Raw genomic sequence first — 21,252 nt, forward strand, 5'->3', positions numbered from 1 at the left:
TCTTTTTGTGCTAAAGAGCTCAGAAAATGCGAAATTATAGATCTTTATGAGAATTATATCTTAAAACTTTTTATAGAACACTTTTGTTTTGTATTTAGGAACTAAAGTAGATAACTGTCAGATATTTTGAAAGGTCTTCTTGTGTATAAACTACGGACCCCCAGTGGCTCAGCAGTATGTCTGTGGACTTCCAACGCTAAAATCCCGTTTTCGATACCCGTGGTGGGAAGAGCACAGATAGCCCATTATGTAGATTTGTGCTTAATTCAAAAATAACAACTTTAAACTATGATAATATTGGAGACCCCTTTAGGCTACAAATGTGTGACGTTTGACTTTCATATTAAAAGTTAGTTATTAAAAGGAAAACGTTCCGGAATCAACGTTCTATGCAGAGAATTCATATTTAAAAATAAGCTTAAATCATGTTATTTCAAATGCTCAAAAAATAACCTTTATTTAAAATTTTGGCGATTTTTGAAAATTGTATATAATGCTTCCTTTCCAGAAAAAAAAATGTAATTCCAGCGCCAACTTAAATACTTTTCTTTTTATGTATTGGAAGGTTATGGAATTCAGTTAAATTGTTAAATACTTAGCCCAGTTCATTGCTGTTTCTTAAGTTATAACCTTAGTTATTTTACACGTTTTTTAAAATGAAAACAATTTTGTTATTCTTAGAGTTTCTATCCATTTAGAAGTGTATTTATTTATATTTTGATAGTTTAAATAAAAGATAATCAAGACACACAGAAGTGTGTTTTACGGTCGAAAACATTGTCTGCTGCGGGACGTACTTGGTTATTAACAGGAGAGATAATTTAGCGATTTTTCACCTTTTGTAGTTCGCAAAGGGGTAATTCAAACTATGACATATTTTCAGTGGACGTGTTCTACTGGATTCTTGCTTCATATACCAAATTTCAAAGCAATACATTAATATAAAAATGAGATATAATATCCCCAGTTTTGATTTTCTTCCTTTTTTTTTTACTTCTTTTTATCAAAAGTAACAAAATTTTACCTGTTAGAAAAAAATATACTTAACTTTTATGGATTTCTTCAAATTCGTCATACTGATAGATCTTTACATCCTACAATTAGGAATCCCATTTGGTGTAAATATAAACCGTATGTATAAAATTATTCAACTTAAAAACTGCTTAAATGTAATGAAACGTTTTGCAAAAAATCACGTGAGCTATCAGTCTAACATTTTTGCCACAGTTTCATCTAAGAGTAAAAGTGGATCGTTTTAGATTTTATTTTATTCTGATTAAAGATGACTGATTTAGAGCAACAAAACAATGAGATGAAAAGATGTGCAGATATATAAGTATGAGTTAGTCCAAGCAAACTAAATTAGCAGGTTCTAGCTCAAATTTAAAAAAGAATTATATCAGCGGACGGTTATCATTGATTATTCGTTGCCAACTTTACGGCACAAATTTAATAAATTTTGTGAAATTATTCCAAGCGGAAATAATGATGTGATATTTGATGTGGCTGTATCTAGTGCGTGCTGGTGATGACGAGAAACGGTTAGTCTAGAGTCCATGAAGTTGCTACAAAGAAGAGGCAAACTGCCATCATATATTTTAAAGAATGTGATTGGTTCTGTAAAGTATAGGACCGTTCTGAATAATAGGGTTGCCTTCCTAACGCTAATATTGGTTACTGTCGAGTGTTAATTTCATTTTTTTTATGTGCATTGCCAAAACAAATGACGATTAGGAAGGGTCTTGCTCCCTCCTGAACAGTAAATAGTGTTCTGGTAAATTCTTATATCAATTTCTTTAAATCTTATTCTGATAACGATTTTCAGGTTTTTCATTTTAGCTATCATCTTGCCCAAAGTTGAACAAACAATGATGCTTGGCTCACTAATTAATTAATATTTGTTGTAAAATTCTTATCAATGCTGTACGTGTAGCCAGTTTTGGTTCTATTCCTTTAAGTCGCACGCTGTATCCTTTTTTTTTTTTTTGGCCTCACCTTTTTGTTGACACCTAAGATATTTTTATTAGATTTAAATGACATCAGAAAACAATGTTTAATTGAGAACTATTCATTGTAAATGTAGAGATCTCCCCCCGTTGCATTGTTACGTTTTTTAATGCTTATCGATTTCAAGCTAAAATTACAAATAATATTTATTAAAAAAGAAGGTGATGGTAACATTATTGATTGGAATTTTTAACGAAATTCCGCTGAAATCTTTTTATTTGCTTACATATGGATAACCCAAAACGAGTACTGTTCTTTGACATTTGTTAAGCACAAATCTATTCAATGAGTTACCTGTGCTCTGCCGACTGCAAGTATCTAAATCCGATTTTTAACGTTATAAGCCCATGCATGGACTTATCGCTGAACCACTGTACGGCTAGTTCTTTGAAGAAATGAAAAATAAGAGATTAAAAAATTTATTGTAATTATAAAGAATGCATTAAAATTTATTAGATGGTGTTTTATCTTGTAATTCAGAAATAATATAAAGAAATAAATTATGTGAAACTAATCCATTTGTTTATTTCTTATAAGAATTTTTAACAGAATGATATCTTGAAAATTATAAATAAAAACATTTAATAAGTTTTTCGGAGATAAAACAGATCAGTTAAATTTACAAAATACACAACGATTTATATTTCTTAGAAAGAAGATTGGATGTTGTTTTGAATTAAGCATAAAGCTACACAATGAGCTATCTGTTCTCTGCCCACCACGGTTATCGAAACCCGGTATCTAGCGTTGTAAGTTCGCAGACATACCGCTGAGCTACTGGGGGGCGAAGAAGATTGGACAAATATTAAAAAGATATATGTTTTACACTTTATGTCAATTAATTTTAGGCCCATCAGGGTCAGGTGTGTTAAGGCGTTCGACTCGTAATCTGAGGGTCGCGGATTCGAATCCTGGTTGCGCCAAACATGCTCGCCCTTTCAGCCGTGGGGGCGTTATAATGTGACGGCCAATCCGATTATTCATTGGTAAAAGAGTAGCCTAAAAGTTGGTGGTGGGTGGTGATGACTAGCTGCCTTCCCTCTAGTCTTACACTGCTAGATTAGGGATTGTCAGCGCAGATAGCCCTCCTGTAGCTTTGCGCGAAATTAAACAAACAACACAAAGTGTGGAGCGTCAGTATACCCGATTCGATTTTATTACTCAACGGGATCTCTACCAGCACACCCTCAAACTGAAATTCTTTTAGGCAAGATTGGAGAATATCAATCTTTGAGACATTGAGCATGATCAAGTACATCAATCGAAATAATTTGACCTCCTGTGTCCAAAATTGTAATTTTATATGAAATCGGTCAAGACATGACAGAGCTATGAGCTCAAAGTTTGTACTTAAAACAAACAAACAACGGAATATATTCTATGATCCAGTATGTCGTGGCTAATAATGATTGAGAAATAAAGTATACAAATTAGATGAATTAGAAATTAAAATTGTAATATACTTGCAAAGAAAGGTATGAGGTTAAACCATTGCATTACCAGCAGGATGGGTTAAATCTGGTGCCTGATGAAAGATCAGGCATAATAGATTTTTAGTATGTCAAAAAATTTAATTGTCATAATACATGTAGTACTAATAAATTTATATCAAAATAACATCCAACAGAGAAAAATATTTTAAGCCTGATCTTATGAATTGTAAGAAGATATGTAATAAATTTGATTTACTTTCTTTAACAATGCCTGCAAAATATTACAAAAAGAAATTCTTTGAAATATTTAACCACACCAAAAAACGTGAAAGCTCTCGTTTAAATATAGAAAGCTAAATATCTCTATTGGATCTGATCTTTTTTTTACGATGAGTGGCTTAATGTATAAATGTTTTTTTTTCTAATTTTAAAATTATAAGGCAGCACAAACTAATGTTATTACTAATATTTTCAAATGAAAGTAGAAATAAAGGAGTAATCTACTTTGATTTTATATATCAAATTCGAAATCTAAAGTAGAAATAAAAAGAAAGATCTTGTTTCTTATTTCTTGTCTTTCTATCTGAATAAATGTGTGATAACACCTCATTAAGATATGATATTGTGAATAAGATGTCTAACAAGGCTAGTTTATCAATAATGTAATAACGTTTGATGACCTAGTAAGCTAACATTTGTATTCGAACTTCAAGGTTGCTGACATCTAGACCCTTAATTTCAGTTTATAGTTGAATAACATAATTTTAGAACGGCATCAATAGTATTAAAATAAAGAATACTTAATTGTTTTAGGATAAACAAGTAAATATAGCCCAAAACACTTGAATTTTGGAAGTTCCGTTTCTTTTGTATACAGATTCTAAGAGGGTAGTTTGGTTTGTTTTGAATTTCACGCAAAGCTATTCGAGTGCTATCTGCGCTAGCCGACCCTAATTTAGCAGTGTAAGACTAGAGGGAAGGCAGCTAGTCATCATCACCCACTGCCAACTCTTTGGCTACTCTTTTACCAACGAATAGTGGGATTGACCGTCACATTATAACGCCCCCACGGCTGAAAGGGTAAACATGTTTGGTGTAACTGGGATTCGAATCCACGACCCTCAAATTACGAGTTGAGTGCCTTAACCACCTGGCCATGCCGGGCAAAAAGGGTAGCTAAACATATAACTTTGGCATTATATTTCTAATATTCTAGACTACTTTTGTTTTCGCAATTGCTGTGAAACATTATTGTTTAAATCCTAAATATATATTGATATATATATTATAACCATAAATTTTCAAGCCATAAACAAAACACATTAACACGAAATAAAATACGTTGCATATTTTTTAAAAAGGATCCGAGGGTATAAGCTACAACGTGGGATTATAAAATGTATCCTAGGTTTTGGAGGTGACTGAGGATTTAGGCCCCACATCGCGGTGGCGATGTACCATCTATCAATCTTAACCTTCAATTCGCTAGTCTCACACATTAAAAGTAGAAATTAGGAGAGCGAGATGTGGGTGCTCAAGCCCACAACGTTCCACATCTATATCACCCTTTACTCCCTGCAGATAGTTGTGGGAAGTTGTCTGCTCTCCCAAGTTAAAATAAGAATAAGAAAAAGATGAATATAAAAAGATGAAAAATAAAAAAATAAAAAAATAAAAAATGAAAATAAAGTACTTGGAAATTTATGGTTATAATATAATTTATCAGAGATTTGCTGTTTTTAATGCAGTTCTTCTTCAAGATTTTGTTTATTCATTTAGCTTCATTTTGATGTAATTATTTGATTTCACTATTGATATATGTAATAGTTTCTTATAAGCAAAAATAAATTAATATTATTTTCCCCCTGGTGGACTCAGCAGATAGCTTGATGTGGCTTTGCTGTAAGAAAACACACATACACACATTAAAACTATTTACAATGCTTTTATATTTTACAATAATCATGTTTTGAAAAACGCAATACGCGTTCTATGGGGTCTAACTATTCTACTTGTATAACAAATTAATATCTTTAATATTATGAAAATAGATTTATTGAAAAGTACACAAATCCAGATATTTTTACCTTAACTTACAGATAGATATAAAATGTAATTAATATAAATAATTCTGAAATAAATAATATTATTAACACTATCTTTTCAGTAGAATTATAAATTCATAATACTTCAATATCTAATACAAAAGCACATTATTTAGGTTTATAAATTAAAATAATTGACAAGGATATCAATGTAAATGTTTTAATAAAAGAAAATATTTTGCCTTTCCAAGTTAAGGTTTACCCTCTTTAAATAGTAATGTACCATATTCTTCTGTTATAACTTCCCAGTTATTCAAATATTGTAAAATTTATAGTAACTTACAATATTTCATCAGTAATGTTGAAATATTGAAATAAAATTAATAGTTAATGGATTTAATAAATAATTTTTAAATAAAATTATTAAATTATTCTATAACAAATATAAAAATGTATTAAATAAATATAAAGAGATAAAAAAATACCCAAAGGTTCTAATAACTATTCTTAGTTATGAATAAGGCAATTTACAAGTTGACACTACTTTATGCGTATGTACATCTTACCGCATATAAACGCTTGTTTAGAGCATTATAGTTACAGTAGACTTAATAAATGGGTGACGGTTGGGAGCTATACTAGTTATCAGTGATTTCGAGAATTTAGATAACTGGATGGGACCTTTGATACTAGTAGAATTCGTTTGCTGGGCTATCACTTAATGCCTCTCTGCCACAATGGGGGCTGAAATGATAATTTCAAGAGGTAAGTTTATTTAACTTACTTATCCCCAACTGGTATTTTGTTTTTCTTATTCGTATCCTTATTTTCAATTAATCTGTTTTCTTTACTTTGGAGAGCAGTCACCTTCCCACAACAGTCCGCAGGCAGTGAAAGGTGATATAGATATGTGGGACGTTGTAGGTTTGAGCACCAACATTTCGATATCCTAATTTTTGTTTATATACCTATTATTTTAATTTCTACTGCTATTACCTTACTTTATTCTTTTTTTTATATGAGACTGGCGAATGGAGATTAAGACTGACAAACAGTTTATCACCACCGCAATGTGGGTCCTACTTCCGCAGTCACCTCCAAAGCCTAAGGTACATTTTATATCCCACATTATAGTTTGTACCTTTTGGATTCTTTCAATTAGTGCAGCGTTTTTAATTTTTTAATTTATTTTTCGGCTTGTTTCTGGTTATAACAAATTAATATAATTAGTCAGAGGTTTAGATTTGCTGTTTTTGACGTGTTCCTTCCTTTTCATTTTATTTTAAATTTACTTAACTCTATCAGTATTAATATTCTCTAAATATATTAAAGATAGTTATAAAATATATTTTGATTAATATAGGAGTAAGGAGTATGAAAAAAGTAATGTATTTTCTAGGCATCAAATTAAAGGGTTTACTCATAGCTTTAACTTTTGAATATAAAGAACGTGATAGACACGAATTACGTGATTAAGGCAAAATAATAAAAAAATCAATTGAGCAGTTGAATACTAACTTTGAACACAGATATTTTAATCGAAATTATGATTTTTATCAAAGTTAAATCAGTTATTTGTTAAGAATTCTTAATTCACGTGAGTTACAGCTAAAAAGTCGTTTTCTTTTCGTTTGGACTAGATAAAGTATTATGAAATTAAAACGCGTAACATGAAAAGATTTAGAAGGTAGAGCTTTGACAAAATATATTGTAAATGTAAATTATACCATGAAAATAAAATAGGCAATTTGCAATAAAGTTGTTGAAAAAAAATGTTTTTGTTTGAGGTAATATATAAAATATCAGATTAATAATATTAATAATCTCATGATGTAATTGTTACGGTGTAATTTTTTTAAACATTAAGAAAGAATACATGTGTATGGAAAGTCATAGAAAGAAAAGTTTATGGAATAAGTTTAATCTATTCGATTATAATATTTATGTTCGTAATGTTTCTGAAAAACGTAAATTTATTGGATATATTAATACATTGTATATAACAAAATGTATAATAATCCATTTATTGTAAGCAATGCAATAATATGTATTAAATATAATTAGGAAATCTGATATTTATTCAAATTGGAAAAAAAAATTACATGCGTGAAATTGTATTTTTAAAATTCACGTGAATTTAAAATGTTAGGTAAAAAGTATGAATTATGAACATATGCATATATATAGGATCAGTGACGGAAGTGAAACAGGCTTAAATAGGTTGAAAATTAAATTACTGAGACCGGACACGTCGCTATAGTTGTAAGATCTTTTCAAATGAAAAATAGAAAAAAATAACTGAATTGAGACAAAATGCCTTTCTAGAAGATACCAGAACAATGTTTGAGTGAGAATCGGAACAAATCTATCGCGCAACTAAACTTGGATGAGAGAGCAAAAATTGTTTTGAATTTCCTGCAAAACTACATGTGGCCTATCTGTGCTAGCCTTTAGTAATTTAGCAGTGAAATACATCTAGTCACCATCCGCCGTCCACTCTTGGGCTACTGTTTTATCCACAAGTAGTGGGATTGATAGTTACATTGTAACGCCCCCACGGATGAAAAGGCCAGTGTGACGGGGATTCGAACCCGTGCTCGTTAGATAACGAGTCGTGCGCCCCTAACCACATGGCCATGCCAGGCCTATGAGCAAAAATAGATGCATTGCAAATAAGAGAATACGAAACAAGTAATGTATAAGGCCAACGTTTTGCTTTCCGTCTATCTATTCAGAACACCGCTCCCTAACGTTGTTAATGTCCAGTATTGTAAAACCAGATATCTTTGTTATTCTAGAATCTTTTTTCTGTATACTAATCACGTTTTCCTTTATATATTTATATCATTTTCCATTTATGTTTAAAAATGGATTTTTCTAGAAAAAGAAAGGTATTTGTGAATTAATTTATATTGGGAAGGCCTTATTTATTATCTGCTGTACACGTATTCCATAAGTATTATAAGGCGAAGTAGTTTCCTTCTAATTTTAATATTCCATCTAACTCGTCTAAATGATTAATAATTAATGAACGATTTGTTTTTGGAATTCTTTGTGAGATAATCTAAATCGATCAAAATAAACATTATCAATATTACCAACGTTCTTCTACTTAAGAGGAGCTAATATTTATTAAACACAAGCTAAATGTCTGTCATGTGACGGGAAATAATCATCAATTCTTCTCATTATTGTACTTAAATAAATATTTATGAACATATTTTCTTTGAAAAATGATTATAATCTAGTTACAGTATCTGTATGGAGAATGAGAATCATATTACAGTATTTTTAGTACTTCACGAAAACAATATTTTTTATCTATATTTGGTTACCCCTTTAAGTAATGCTTGATTAGTACCCTGCAAAATTTTAACTGTATTGGTAAAGACGGTGAATTTCAATATGATTTTAGCAGTTTTATTTTTGGACTGTCTTCCTCTTTTTGGCTCTTTTACCTTGCTGAGTTGAAGAAGCGATCTTTGTGTTGGGCATTTTTAAAACTGAAATGTGCTGCGGGTAAGCATGCCGTTTATTATAAAGCTGTAACCGAAAGTTCCACTTAGACAAAACCTGGTAATGCTGTGTCGATGTAGTAATGTTGTTACGAACAAACGTAATTGAGAATTTTAGCCAATTATTGTGATTTTTTTTTGCGCAAGCAATACCAAATGTGGGGCGCGTGTGTATCTGATTCGATTTTATTACTTAAAAAGACAGACGGACGACGTTCTATCTTTATATAATAGATGCTTTATTGAGTCTTGTAAAATTATTTATGTTACAAAATGAAAAAAATTCACAGAATTGGAATATATTATATTCTTTTAATGTGCGCGTTCTTTATCTTTTGTGAGAGTATTTTAAAATAACGAAACTTTATCAAGGCTTTTGTTGAAAATGATAAAAGGTATAGACAGTTCACCACTGTACTACATATAGCTACATAGTGTTGTAATTATCGCTCGTAAATGTTGCATAATATTGTAATCATCGCTCATAAATCAAGATGCCACGAGCAAGATAAGCAAATTGTATCCTGCAGCAAAGTGGATATTCCTCACCCACACACAACTTCGCTTCTTGACAGTCATTACTTATATAATGTCAAATCGAATTTTGGTTGATTGACATACACTGTTGATCAGTTTTTGCACTGCTGCAAAAATAAACACATGTGTTATGTGTTACAGCTTGTGTTGTGCAAGTAACCTTTAGATTATTAAAAAATAATTTCGGAACGTTTCAATGAAGAAAAAAAAATTCAGATATGGTAAAGATTAGGCTTAGAAACACAGCAAGATTCACAATAATTTTAAACCCCAGCATACGTTTAACTGCATATAAGATAGAAATCAAACAGTTAAACGAAAGCTGAAGTATTTTACGTATAAGACAAATGAAAATATTTGTTAACCAAATCGTATATTCCAGTACTGATAATGTTTACTCTAATATAGCATCCTCGAAGATATTGTTTATGACTACTGAGTATTAACCTAAACACATTAATTACATACAAGTGCTTTAAATGATGCCTTTCTTTCAAAATTAATTGCAGCATTACTAATTAATTTATTAGAAGAATTTTCGCTATATTAGTTTTTATTATCAATTGTCTAAATGCTTGAGTGATTTTTCATTTAATAGCTTTTGTACCTGAGGATTTTGATGTTCCAAGAAAACAAAATACGGAGCTTAGAAAGTAACATCTTATCACCAACTTGAGTAATCAGATAAGGTTAAAGCTTTTATTGCTAAATTATTTAGAGGTACTGGTAGTTTAGAGAGATCTTAAAGTAGTGTTCGAGTCACACTTGCATTAAAAGAAAAAAAACAACAACAAAGTCGTTCACCAAACTTTCTGGAAGAAAGAAAATTCCAGAAGGTAGTGAGGAAAGCTAAAACTAGCAAAAAAAAATGACAGTAGTTCTAGATTGAGTAAGTTATTGTGTTTATATTGCGTGGACTCAAAGAGTCAATACACCTAGTCGAATTCCTCGTAATTTGAAGATTTTCATGCGTTTACACATTGACATATTTAGAGTTTTCAGAAGCATTTCATAAGTTAATGAACGAAGTATGCAGGTCAGCGACGTTGAACAACGCTTTTATTACAGCTTTAAAAGTACGTCGTAGGCCGTTTCCGTGACTTGAAACCTGAATATCTCTGGTGCCATCTATAAGTTTTCTACCCGTCAAACAAGGTGTGTTTCCATCACGAGGCAGGGCAGTAAGAAGTATTTATTGTATTTGTTTCGGTGACCATAGAACACTACCACTTGGCTCATTTATCACAAGTAAAAAAGAACGTCTATTGAAAATGAAGACTTTTTTTCTCACTCTCGCAAAACAATTCCTTTTCATTTAAGCATTTTAAACAATAGTTCTGGTATTTGCCGTAGGAAAACGAAACGATTGAAGCTACACTACACCAGTTCACATTCTTAAATGAAAGAGGCGGTGGTTTGGTGATGGTGTTCGTTTTAAATTTCATGATAATTTAAAAAAAAATCAAATGCCGGGAATAAGTCTATGGGGCTCGCATTTTAAAGTGAAGTTAAACGTATAAAAACTCATGCGTTCTATAGTTCCATGTCATTCATTCGTACATTTACTATAACTCGACGGTATAAAAGGAACAATAGCCCTAGATGTTTTTCTAAGCAAAACAAAAAAAAACCTTCGCAAATACAACTATTTTACTGTAAGTTTTACATTATGTTGAAATGAAGACTGTAATATATCTTTCAAATAGAAATTATGTGTTTTAAATTTATAAAGATCTTTCATGAATTACAAGTAACAACATTATGGTAGTATTACCGTCAAATTGTTTGTAAGGCAAAAAGTTTTAAATAAGATCTTGCCACAAAGATTTAAAACTCACACCCATGTGGTTAAGTTATACAAAGCTAATTTTTAAAGAGTGGGATTCCCCATTCCCCACTCTAACGACATTTTTTACCCTACATTTCAGATACTGATTTAAAGCAGTTTTGAGCAAATGGGTTTAGTTTGTTTTGAATTTCGAGCAAAGCTACTCGAAGGTTATCTGCGCTAGCCGTCCCTAATTTAGTAGCGTAAGACTAAAGGGAAGGCAGCTAGTCATCACCACCCACCGCCAACGTTTGGGCTATTTTTTTACCAACAAATAGTAGAATGACCGTCACATTATAACTCTCCCACGTCTGATAGGGCTAGCATGTTTGGTGTGACGGGGATCGAACCCGCGACCCTCTGATTACGAGTCAAGTGCATTAAACACCTGGTCATGCCGAGCCTGCGAAGCGAGAGAGAGAAAAAATGATGCATAAGAAATAATGAAAGTAAAACGAAACTTGTTCCCTTGATTATTGAATTTTGTGCACAGCTTTTCAAAGGCTAGCTGCCCCCCTACCTTCCGAGGCTGACCGTTACATTATAATGTCTCCGTAACTAAAAAGGCGAGCATGTTAGAATCCAACATCTTAACACCGTGTCATGCCACTAATCCACGAAGGTAAACGACGAGTTTATTCAAACACATCCAAAACGTAAATGTTAAAACTCGTAATTGATTGAAAATACAGTGTTATTTTTATTACTTAACAGATACTTAAACATTTACATTTATAACACACATCACAGCTTAAAGAACGCTAATTTAATTAAAATAGTTTTTAAAAAATTGTTCAATAAAGAATAAATTTAACAGTGATACCTCAGCATCCATCAACAGAAAGACAAGTATTGTATTTCGATAATCAATTACAGCTAATGGAAACTTTGTGGTCTCATCGCTAAAACGATCTTTCAGAAGAAAATCGTGGACATGGAACCATGTCTTATACCAATATAAGTAAAAAGTGTATTTATTAAACATAACAAAACGGTTTCATTTTTTTGTTTTACGAAGAAACCAGTATGAAACTAGGTATACAGCTGTGTGGTGACATAAGTCCGTATAGGGGTTAGCTTTTCAGCCAGCGTAATAAGCTAACGCACAAGTCACACAAACAGGTGAGATATATATATATAGAGTGTGTGTGTGTGTGTGTGTGGGACAAACAACCTCGTTACATTAACCCAGCGTCCTTCTGTAGGACAGTGACCTCTACTTGGCAGAAGTCCAGAAGAAGAAAAAAAAAAAAACAGTTGTGGAATGATATAGACTCCTGCTGGGGGGAAGGGAAGTTCCCTAACATAAATTTCAACTCTAGGGTATATTAATGATCAAATGTTGTTCTCAATTGGACAAAAGTTACACAATGCCTCCGACTTTGAACATATTTCGAATCACGTATTTACTGCTGTAATTCGAAGGATGTTTAGGGCAATATCCCAATAACCTGAAGATGACCTAAGAAGGTCGAAAATTTTAATTAAAATGTTAATAGCCATACCAGCCGCCTTGATAATGCATACAGCCCATCTTGATTTGGTGTTTCTTCAATCTAATCCATGTTGTTTCATTCTTTACAATAGCTGTCCGAACTCACATTTTTGGTATATCTCTAGGGCAAGACGCACATTTCTGGACTTAGTACTGAAGGAATAATCTTTATCCCCAAATTTTTCTTGTTCCAATCTAATTTAGATGTTTTTATTCTTTCAAAGACATTTAACTATTACAACAGTTAGTTTGTCAAATATCACCTTAAGCTAATACAATGCTTAAAATTCTGGAAATTCTGCATTAGTTGATGTAGATATTATTTATATTTAGGCACACATAACATGTTTACGCCAAACTATTTGACCTACAAAAAAAAAGTTTAACCCGAGATTAGGTTCAATATATTATGATGTTGTTGATTTATACATATATATATATATGTGTGTGTGTGTGTGTGTGTGTGTGTGTGTATGTATACCGCTTCTTTCAATTTCAAACTTTCTGATTTCTCATAATGATAAAACACTTTTAGCACTATTCATAAATATTATTTTTTATGCGAAACCCCAGTACTAACTTGATATACTGCAGTGTACACTTACTATACGTAAAGTGACTACACAGTATCAAAATACGTGGAACTCAACTGAGTTACTCCTTGTCGAATCCAATGATAAAAGAATGCTCGATATAATGGGCATTTATTTGTTAGATAGAATTTATAGATTTTTATGAAGTTCAAAAAACAGTTATTATCTGGTTTTTACTACGATCCTACGTTCGTAATGGTTTTCTATTTTATTCTGTTTCGTTAGAAATAAATAAGATGTTTTTCATTGTTGTTGTTTTTCTAAACTGCAAAGAGTATTTCCTAATCCTTTTAAGAGTTTCCATTTTTTTCCCCTTAGATTAAAAGTTCCCTTTCCAATAAATCAAATATAATATTTAGAGGAATGAAAATAAGTATTTTGGGTTCATTTTTCCAACAAAACACTACCTAACCTGTTGTTAACATGCATAATACATATTTCGTTTCCATAGTATACAAAGTCGAAGCAATTAAGTTTGTCAGTGAACAAAGGGTGGATCATTTGCTTCAGATACCAACCATGACTATTAACTTTTTTATTTTTTACTCTTAAATCGTTTACTTTTCACCTTCATTGTGTGATCGACCTGTTTAACTGCAAACTTCTGATGAAAACAAACACTGAACTTAGTTTTTAAAATGACAAAGGCCACAGAATTATAATAAGGCGTTTACATGAGGTAAACTGCTTTAGAGATGCTTATCGGTAGCGTCCAAAAGTCAAGAGATGGCAGAAAACTTCAAAAGTACTTATTGTAAAGAAAATGAAGCATTAAAACACACATTTAAAAAATGTAAATAGAAACCAGTTGAAAATGATAGCATTTAATGAAAGTAATGCAAGACTAAGATAGAAGATTGCTAAGAAATTCCAAAAGTATCTAATAACTTACAGGCATTCGTGACACGAAGTGGCTACAATGAACTTTGGTCAAAACATCTGAAGACTAAGGCGAAAGCTAAGTTAAGATTTCAGTAGTATTTAACCCCTTTTAGACAACTGTGATAAAATCTAGTTAATAAAATCACAAGGTCTGAATATTACCACTGAAGCCGGTATCCATATATATATATATATATACACTTGTGATGATGCAAAGTGCTTGAGGTGGTAACAGCTTTGAGTCGCTTTCTGTAGCTGATTACCAAAACTATCTAAAATTAATGAAAGGCTGTGGATAAAAACTGACTAACCTAAGGTAATCATCTGGAACCTTATGTAAAACTAAACCAGGAACTAATTTAGACGTGATAATATTATATAAAAATTCCGAATAAAAATTATTTCACGTGATAACAGTTTTGCTAAAAATATGACGATACACTTATTTACAAAGCAAAAATATTAACCAAAGGCCAAGTTTTAGGTGGAAAAAACAGAATCGGAATATATATACACTAGGCTTCCATCAAACTGAAATGACGACAAAAGCCCGTCAGAACGTTGCACATTTGTGTTACTTTCACTGCCCATTCAAGCTGTCTCCAAACTTAGTTCTTTAAAAAAAAATGGATTCCACATCATCAAACACGTATCACACTAGTTTAGAGCATACATTGCAGAGCAGCTAAAGTTACTTAGACCAACTGCTATATTATCCTTTTTGTTTTGCATTCTATTTATTTTTATAAACTAGAGACACACACGGGACATTAAAGTCATCCTATATAAGGATGTGCGCGAAATAATTAAACAAACATTTGCAAAAACCTCACGCGTTTATTTATTACCTCAAGATAAACTTTTTTTTTCTTGAACGATTCGTTTACGATAAATTAGAATCCGGTTTCTCTTTTACACAACATTACAAGTAATTTTAATTTTTGAAGCATCTATTTTCATAGTTATATCATTATAGTAAGGAGTACAAGCCTTGAAAGTCAAAGCCGTAGGTCTGCTTATCATCTTAATACATAGTTAGTTAGCTATTTCAATTTGGATCAGATACGATAACATTAATTTATGCGATCAAATTAAGTTCTCCAAGGTTGTTGTTGATTAATGTTGATAACATGGGTAGAAAGTCCTCTTGGATATCACATGAGGAGATACAACGTGAGCATTTGGACGGCTCAGCAGGAATTCCACAGTGTGGAACATAAGAAGTACTAAAATAAGAATAGATGTACACAAAATCGAACTGATACGGTCGAGTTCTCATCACACTCGCTTACTGGAATATTTTAAATTACAAATAAGCTGAGATATTCGAATTATGTGAATTTAAAACCCCATTGAATTATAGTTTTTATATTACGTAAAAAATAAGTCTGGAAAGCACGCCATCTGGAGACCATGTGACTCAGGCTTAAACATAATTATGCGCAAGATATAAGCTGGTGACTTTTGACTTGCGTTTCATATGAAAAAAGTATATGTAGACCTAATGATTCCACGAATATCACAGGGAGTTGTTGTTTGAAGGAGCGATATACTTCCCATCTGTCTCATATTTCTGCAGCAAACGAGGCCTTCTTTATATGATAAATTCAAAGTTACGCTTAACGTGTAGAGCCTGGGGAGCCCTAAACCCTAAAAAAAAAAAAAGCTAAAAAGGTGTTTTTCTTTCTATACCCGGTTGACTTCACAGCAAACTACCCAATCAACGTACCTGAAATTCTGCACGTGCCCTTTCAAAAAAGAAATGCCCGTAAGACGAGGCTGGCAATTTTCCAAATTAAGCGAAGTCTTGTTTCTGTTTTTTTATTTTTAATTCTTTCAATATATATCTACTTGAAGGTGAAGTAAAGGGTTTTCGTGGGAACAGTCACGTCGTTATTATAACAAGATAAAGCTGAATTTAACAATAAGTTCGTGATTCGTTCGTTTCGGTTTTTCAGTTATACGAAATCAACGCGTCCAAGGGACCCGACTTTCTGATACAGTGGTTACGACGAATACTGCCGACTTGTCGTCATCGTTTTAAATTACAACTGTTGGTATAGCTTATCACGACTTGATAGATTGCGTCCACCGCAAGATTGATACGGAACGTGCTCAGTCTTTGTTGTTGTTGTTGAAATTGTTATTTTTTTAAGTTTCGCATGCATTGCGATCAGTCCGCAAGTGTTCAAATACGGCTAACTTCACGTACTAATAATAAGAAATAACATGCGTCTTACGTCTGTGTAAAAAGAAAAACAGCAGATCTTTAGGGCTTTCCCGATTATTCTGAGATGATTTCACTTGAAATCAGTTATTAATTCCGAACACTAAAGATTCACATTATAAATCCTAATTCAGGATAACGGCTTATAGACTCTATATTTTGTATACCACTGGGTATGATAAAACCATATTAATGATTTACGCCTATAATTTAAGCATTGAAAACTTCGTGGCGATTGGGTGTTTTCAACAGAGATTCTGAACATAACGAGTTTTGAATGTAAATATACGCGAAGTGACAGCAAACCGTTACACGGATATTAATTGACACATTTATGTATAATACTAACAAACCACATGAATTAAACAACGGTGTGAACAGTTAACAAATTTACTTTTGGTATGACACAACGTTCATAATGCTCTCAAAAACTAAGTTGTATCTGAAGGTTTTATTATTTTGATTGATAGCAATGAAAAGCATTTAACAGTTGCTAATTTAATTTCTAGCGCACAAACTAACCAATTATTTAATACCCTTTATTGTTTCTCAGATTAGAATTTTTCCGCTAATGTCCCGTATCATTAGAAATGTTAAATAATTAAAATATTCTACTTAATAACGTAGCTACTAAAATTACATAGCTCAAAATAACTGATATCCTTATCTCCATAAAGCTAACAGTAGTGTGTTGTCTGTCAGTCAGTCAGTATACACTAAAATGACGTCTCTTTAGGAACACTTAACATTGCAATTTGCACTATCGTGACGTCAGTAAAAATTGTGCATGCCATGAATCACGAGAAGAATTACGTACTCTGGAGGCTACAACACAGCATGACATATAAATTTCTAGGTAAGTAATAAAAATATTTAATACACATAATTTTGGTTTTATTTACTAGTAAAACAGAAAATTTTCTTTCACCCTGTGAAACTACATCTGATATTCTAAACGAACATTCACACAGTAAGTACAAGGAAACAAGCATATACTAATCTTAAAACTACCCTGAATCAGATATGCTTCAAAATCGTAAGAACTGTTTTAAAAATTTCATAATCACTTAAAGCCCCTTTTTTTTTCACTGCAAGGAGTGCTTGCTTTAGTCCATGAAACAATTCCAGAACAACGATGTTTGAGTTTCTATGTGGAAATGAAAATACTCCTGTTCCCAGAACGGAATATTTGATCATTAAATATTTCGCTGTGATTGCATTTTTTTTTTTAGAATACCTAAATACTTGTAATACGTACAAATACAGGATGATAAAAAAATACTGAGCAGTGAGGAACGGTTTAGCACTCATTAAAAATTATAAACAACAATTGTTGTTTTTTTGTTTTTTTTACAAACAATGACTATTTGTGTTACTGTTAACCAGCTTTTCTATGTTAAATACTTGATGTACACTTAGTGAAACAAGTGTTCCCAGTTTTCTTTGAATAGTCTTAGTTTTAAAAATGTAACTGTATATGAATAAGAATTTCAGAACATTTAACCAGATTAGCTGACTTTTTTGACAGAAAGGCATAAGAGAAAGATGAACAGAAATTATTATAGGATACGAAATACTACGAGGTACTATGTATGTACAGGTAGAGTGAAAAACATGTAGATTTTTTTATATAGGCTTACAGTATGTGTAAAATGAAAAACAGAAACGTGAACCTGACAATGACCGAAGGAGGTCGAAACGTTGTTCGCTCTTCTAAACAAAAATTTTCTCAACCCAAACGAGCAGTTTTACATATATATTTTTCTCTACAAGTGGGTTTTCTCGACATCGCTGAATAACGTTAAAAGTAAATTGTGGAAGTACAAATTTGCAGGTCTATTATATATGTGTCACTTTCTTGTTTTTGTTATTCTCTAACTGTGTTTGCTAAAAACAAAATGCGATCTTAACTAAAAGGTGACTAGGAGGGAAAGTTCTGAACATTTCGTGAACTGATAAGTGTGGTTGTTGGAAACGTTTGACTGCGAGATCAAGTCATAAATCCTTCTATTAGTAATGAATTTTACGAGCTTTTCCTTGCAGATCTCTATCGTGAGACATCTCCACTTCAATGACAGCACTCACGTGGAATGTTTGTTGATACCGGAAGAGGGAGTCGCAAACGTCATACTCGCGTCATCCACTGACGTCACTAAGAGGCTTTACGCATCTCGGTACAAAACCATATGAGGATTAAGCAGGAAGTAGGGTCTAAAGACATGATACTAAATCAGCTTGTTTTAAGCCATGCATTACACGACGTAAACTCGTATGATCAAAATAGAAATCACATAGATATTAACTGTATAGTTATTTAATGTGTGCAGTCTTAAAAATAGAGAAAAAGACAAGAAAAAATCATGTAATAAGGTGTACACGAGTGCAATTAAACAAGCCGTGTGAAGATATATTCTATACTACATGAAGGAAGGAAAACATGGTGAATTGCTTTACTTATAAAGGAAGCAATGTATTTATCTCATATATATAACACATAAAACACTAGATTACGCTCTGTCAGCTGTAAGACATAGAGCTAAAATACACATTACAACTTTTATGCCCAAATATCAAAGGTTACATCTTTTTCAAACAAGGGTTTTCTTCAGAATTTATATTTTTAAAAATCTTTACTAAAGAACAAAAACTATAATAATGCAGAAACTAGAGAGCGTTGATGACGTGCCAGTTAAAAATAATGCTTAGTAGTTATGTTGTCAAGCAGAAAGCTGTACATTGAACGACTTTCTGAGCCGTTCCTACTGCAAAAATTGCGCCTAAGGTTTTAGCGTTATAAATCTCAAACTTACCTTTGGGCTATTCAGATGTATAATAGTAATAGTAAGCAAAATGTGACGGTAATTAATACATACTTATGTCTAAACAAGATGAATATTGTGTTAACGACCATACATTGCCATGGCAAACTGCTTTACGTTTTTCGTGACAAAATATGAAGAAATTGCACACAAAAATCCCATAAATCCAATAAAAAACACATCCAGCAAAGATTCGTCGTCCAGAGAAGCTTACGTTGTTCATATTTGTTCGATTGAAACTACATTAGCTGAACCGCCAGAAATCGTGTATCGTTTCCAGTGGTGGGCAGAACACTGATAGCCTTTTATGTAGCTTTGTGCTTAATAGCAAAACTACAACATCAACGGGTCAGTTAATTCTAGGGTCCGTGGTAGTCAAAAAATAAGGTCTGGATTTACAGTAAAGGCGCTACCACTACTGTCTGGATTTACAAAGTAGTACGCAGGAAAAGATAATATCTAAACAGCCTCCGATTGTTTAATAAATTTAATAAATAACAGTCGCCTAAAAAAAATACACTCTATCTGAAAGTAGCGTAAGTAGCTAATTATCTGTACTGTGCCAACTCGGGTATCGAAAGCCGGTTTTTGGATTTACAGATCTCGAAACTTAATATTATGCCACTAGAGGGCGAGCATTGGCTTAGTTAAATTATGCACATTATTTTTTGCTATAATACAAGTAATAAAAAGTGTATTTGGAAACAATCTTCATACAATATTTTTTCGTTATTTGAAAGTAGAAAAATAATAATAGTTAATTTGTCAGATAAATATTTATGAGCTTCATACCCATAAAACCAATTCGAGCTCACTGAATAAAATCAACTCAAGTGAAAATGCAGAAATCTTATTCCATGTGACAAATAATAATAAGCCTGAATTTTAAATTGCGGTTTAGATTAAGGTAGGGTTTTTTTTCAAACTTAGGTCAAATAATAGTTCAAACTAACCACTTTAAGTCAATAAAGACAAACAAATGAACCGGATTAATATACGCTTAGAACGAAGGTCAATTTCGTGATTATGAGTTTAATAAAACTATTTCAAGTTTAATGACTTTATCTCAAACTATGGGAAATAACTTTAACTATAGATAAATTGAAACGTAGTGCAACTTAAAGGTTTCGCTGTGCAAAACTCAACACAATTAGGTTTACTAACAATAATGACTTACAGGTACTATTGTTAGACTAGTGTGTACGTGTGTTTTTATTTGGGAATATAATAGTTAGTGTCTGAAATTTATTTTGGTTTCCCATTCAATAAGATATAAATGGTAATAAAGTTGTTTTGGTTTTAATTTCGCGCAAAGCAACACGAGTGCTATCTGCGCTAACCATCCCTAATTTAGCAGTGTAATACTAGAAAGGAGGCACCTAGTCATCACCACCCGCCGCCAACTCTTGGGCTACTCTTTTACCAACGAATAGTGGGATTGATCGTCACATTATAACGCCCCAACGGCTGAAAGGGTGAGCATGTTTGGTACGATGTGGATTTGAACCAGCGACTATCGGGTTAGAAGTCGAGTGCCTTAACCACCTGGCCATGTCAGGCCAGGTAAAGATATACGAAAATAGAACCAAGTTAAAGGGATGTAGCTTGAGATAAATCACTTTAAGATACAAAAATGAAACACCGTGAAAAGTGGTTAAACTTAGAAGCACAAAACCATGTATATTTTGATCGTGTTTTTACGGAATAAAAAGGGAAATATATATATTAATACTATTAAGCCATCCTTTATTTACTTATTCTCTATGTGAGTCGCTATGTTTAGCATTACTCTCTCGGTTTTATTGCATTAATCGATACACGTCCAAATATTAGAAAATAACTAAAAGTGTCATACGGCTCTTTTTGCTACC

At 32.2% G+C, this 21,252-nt stretch overlaps 1 protein-coding gene and 1 long non-coding RNA gene across 3 annotated transcripts in view; one reads left to right on the plus strand and one right to left on the minus strand.

Annotated features, from left to right (window-relative positions):
- Positions 1 to 21,252, minus strand: part of LOC143238553 (follistatin-like) — a 93,643-nt gene that overhangs the window by 69,652 nt on the left and 2,739 nt on the right. The window lies entirely within an intron of this gene.
- Positions 6,112 to 21,252, plus strand: part of LOC143238554 (uncharacterized) — a 45,600-nt gene continuing 30,459 nt past the window's right edge. Inside the window, exons 1-2 of the long non-coding RNA XR_013020637.1 lie at positions 6,112 to 6,250; positions 6,509 to 6,594. This is a non-coding gene — a long non-coding RNA (uncharacterized LOC143238554). The remainder of the gene's footprint in view (positions 6,251 to 6,508; positions 6,595 to 21,252) is intronic.

The sequence above is a fragment of the Tachypleus tridentatus genome, chromosome 13 (genome assembly GCF_004210375.1).
Source record: "Tachypleus tridentatus isolate NWPU-2018 chromosome 13, ASM421037v1, whole genome shotgun sequence".
Taxonomy (NCBI): Eukaryota; Metazoa; Arthropoda; class Merostomata; order Xiphosura; family Limulidae; genus Tachypleus; species Tachypleus tridentatus.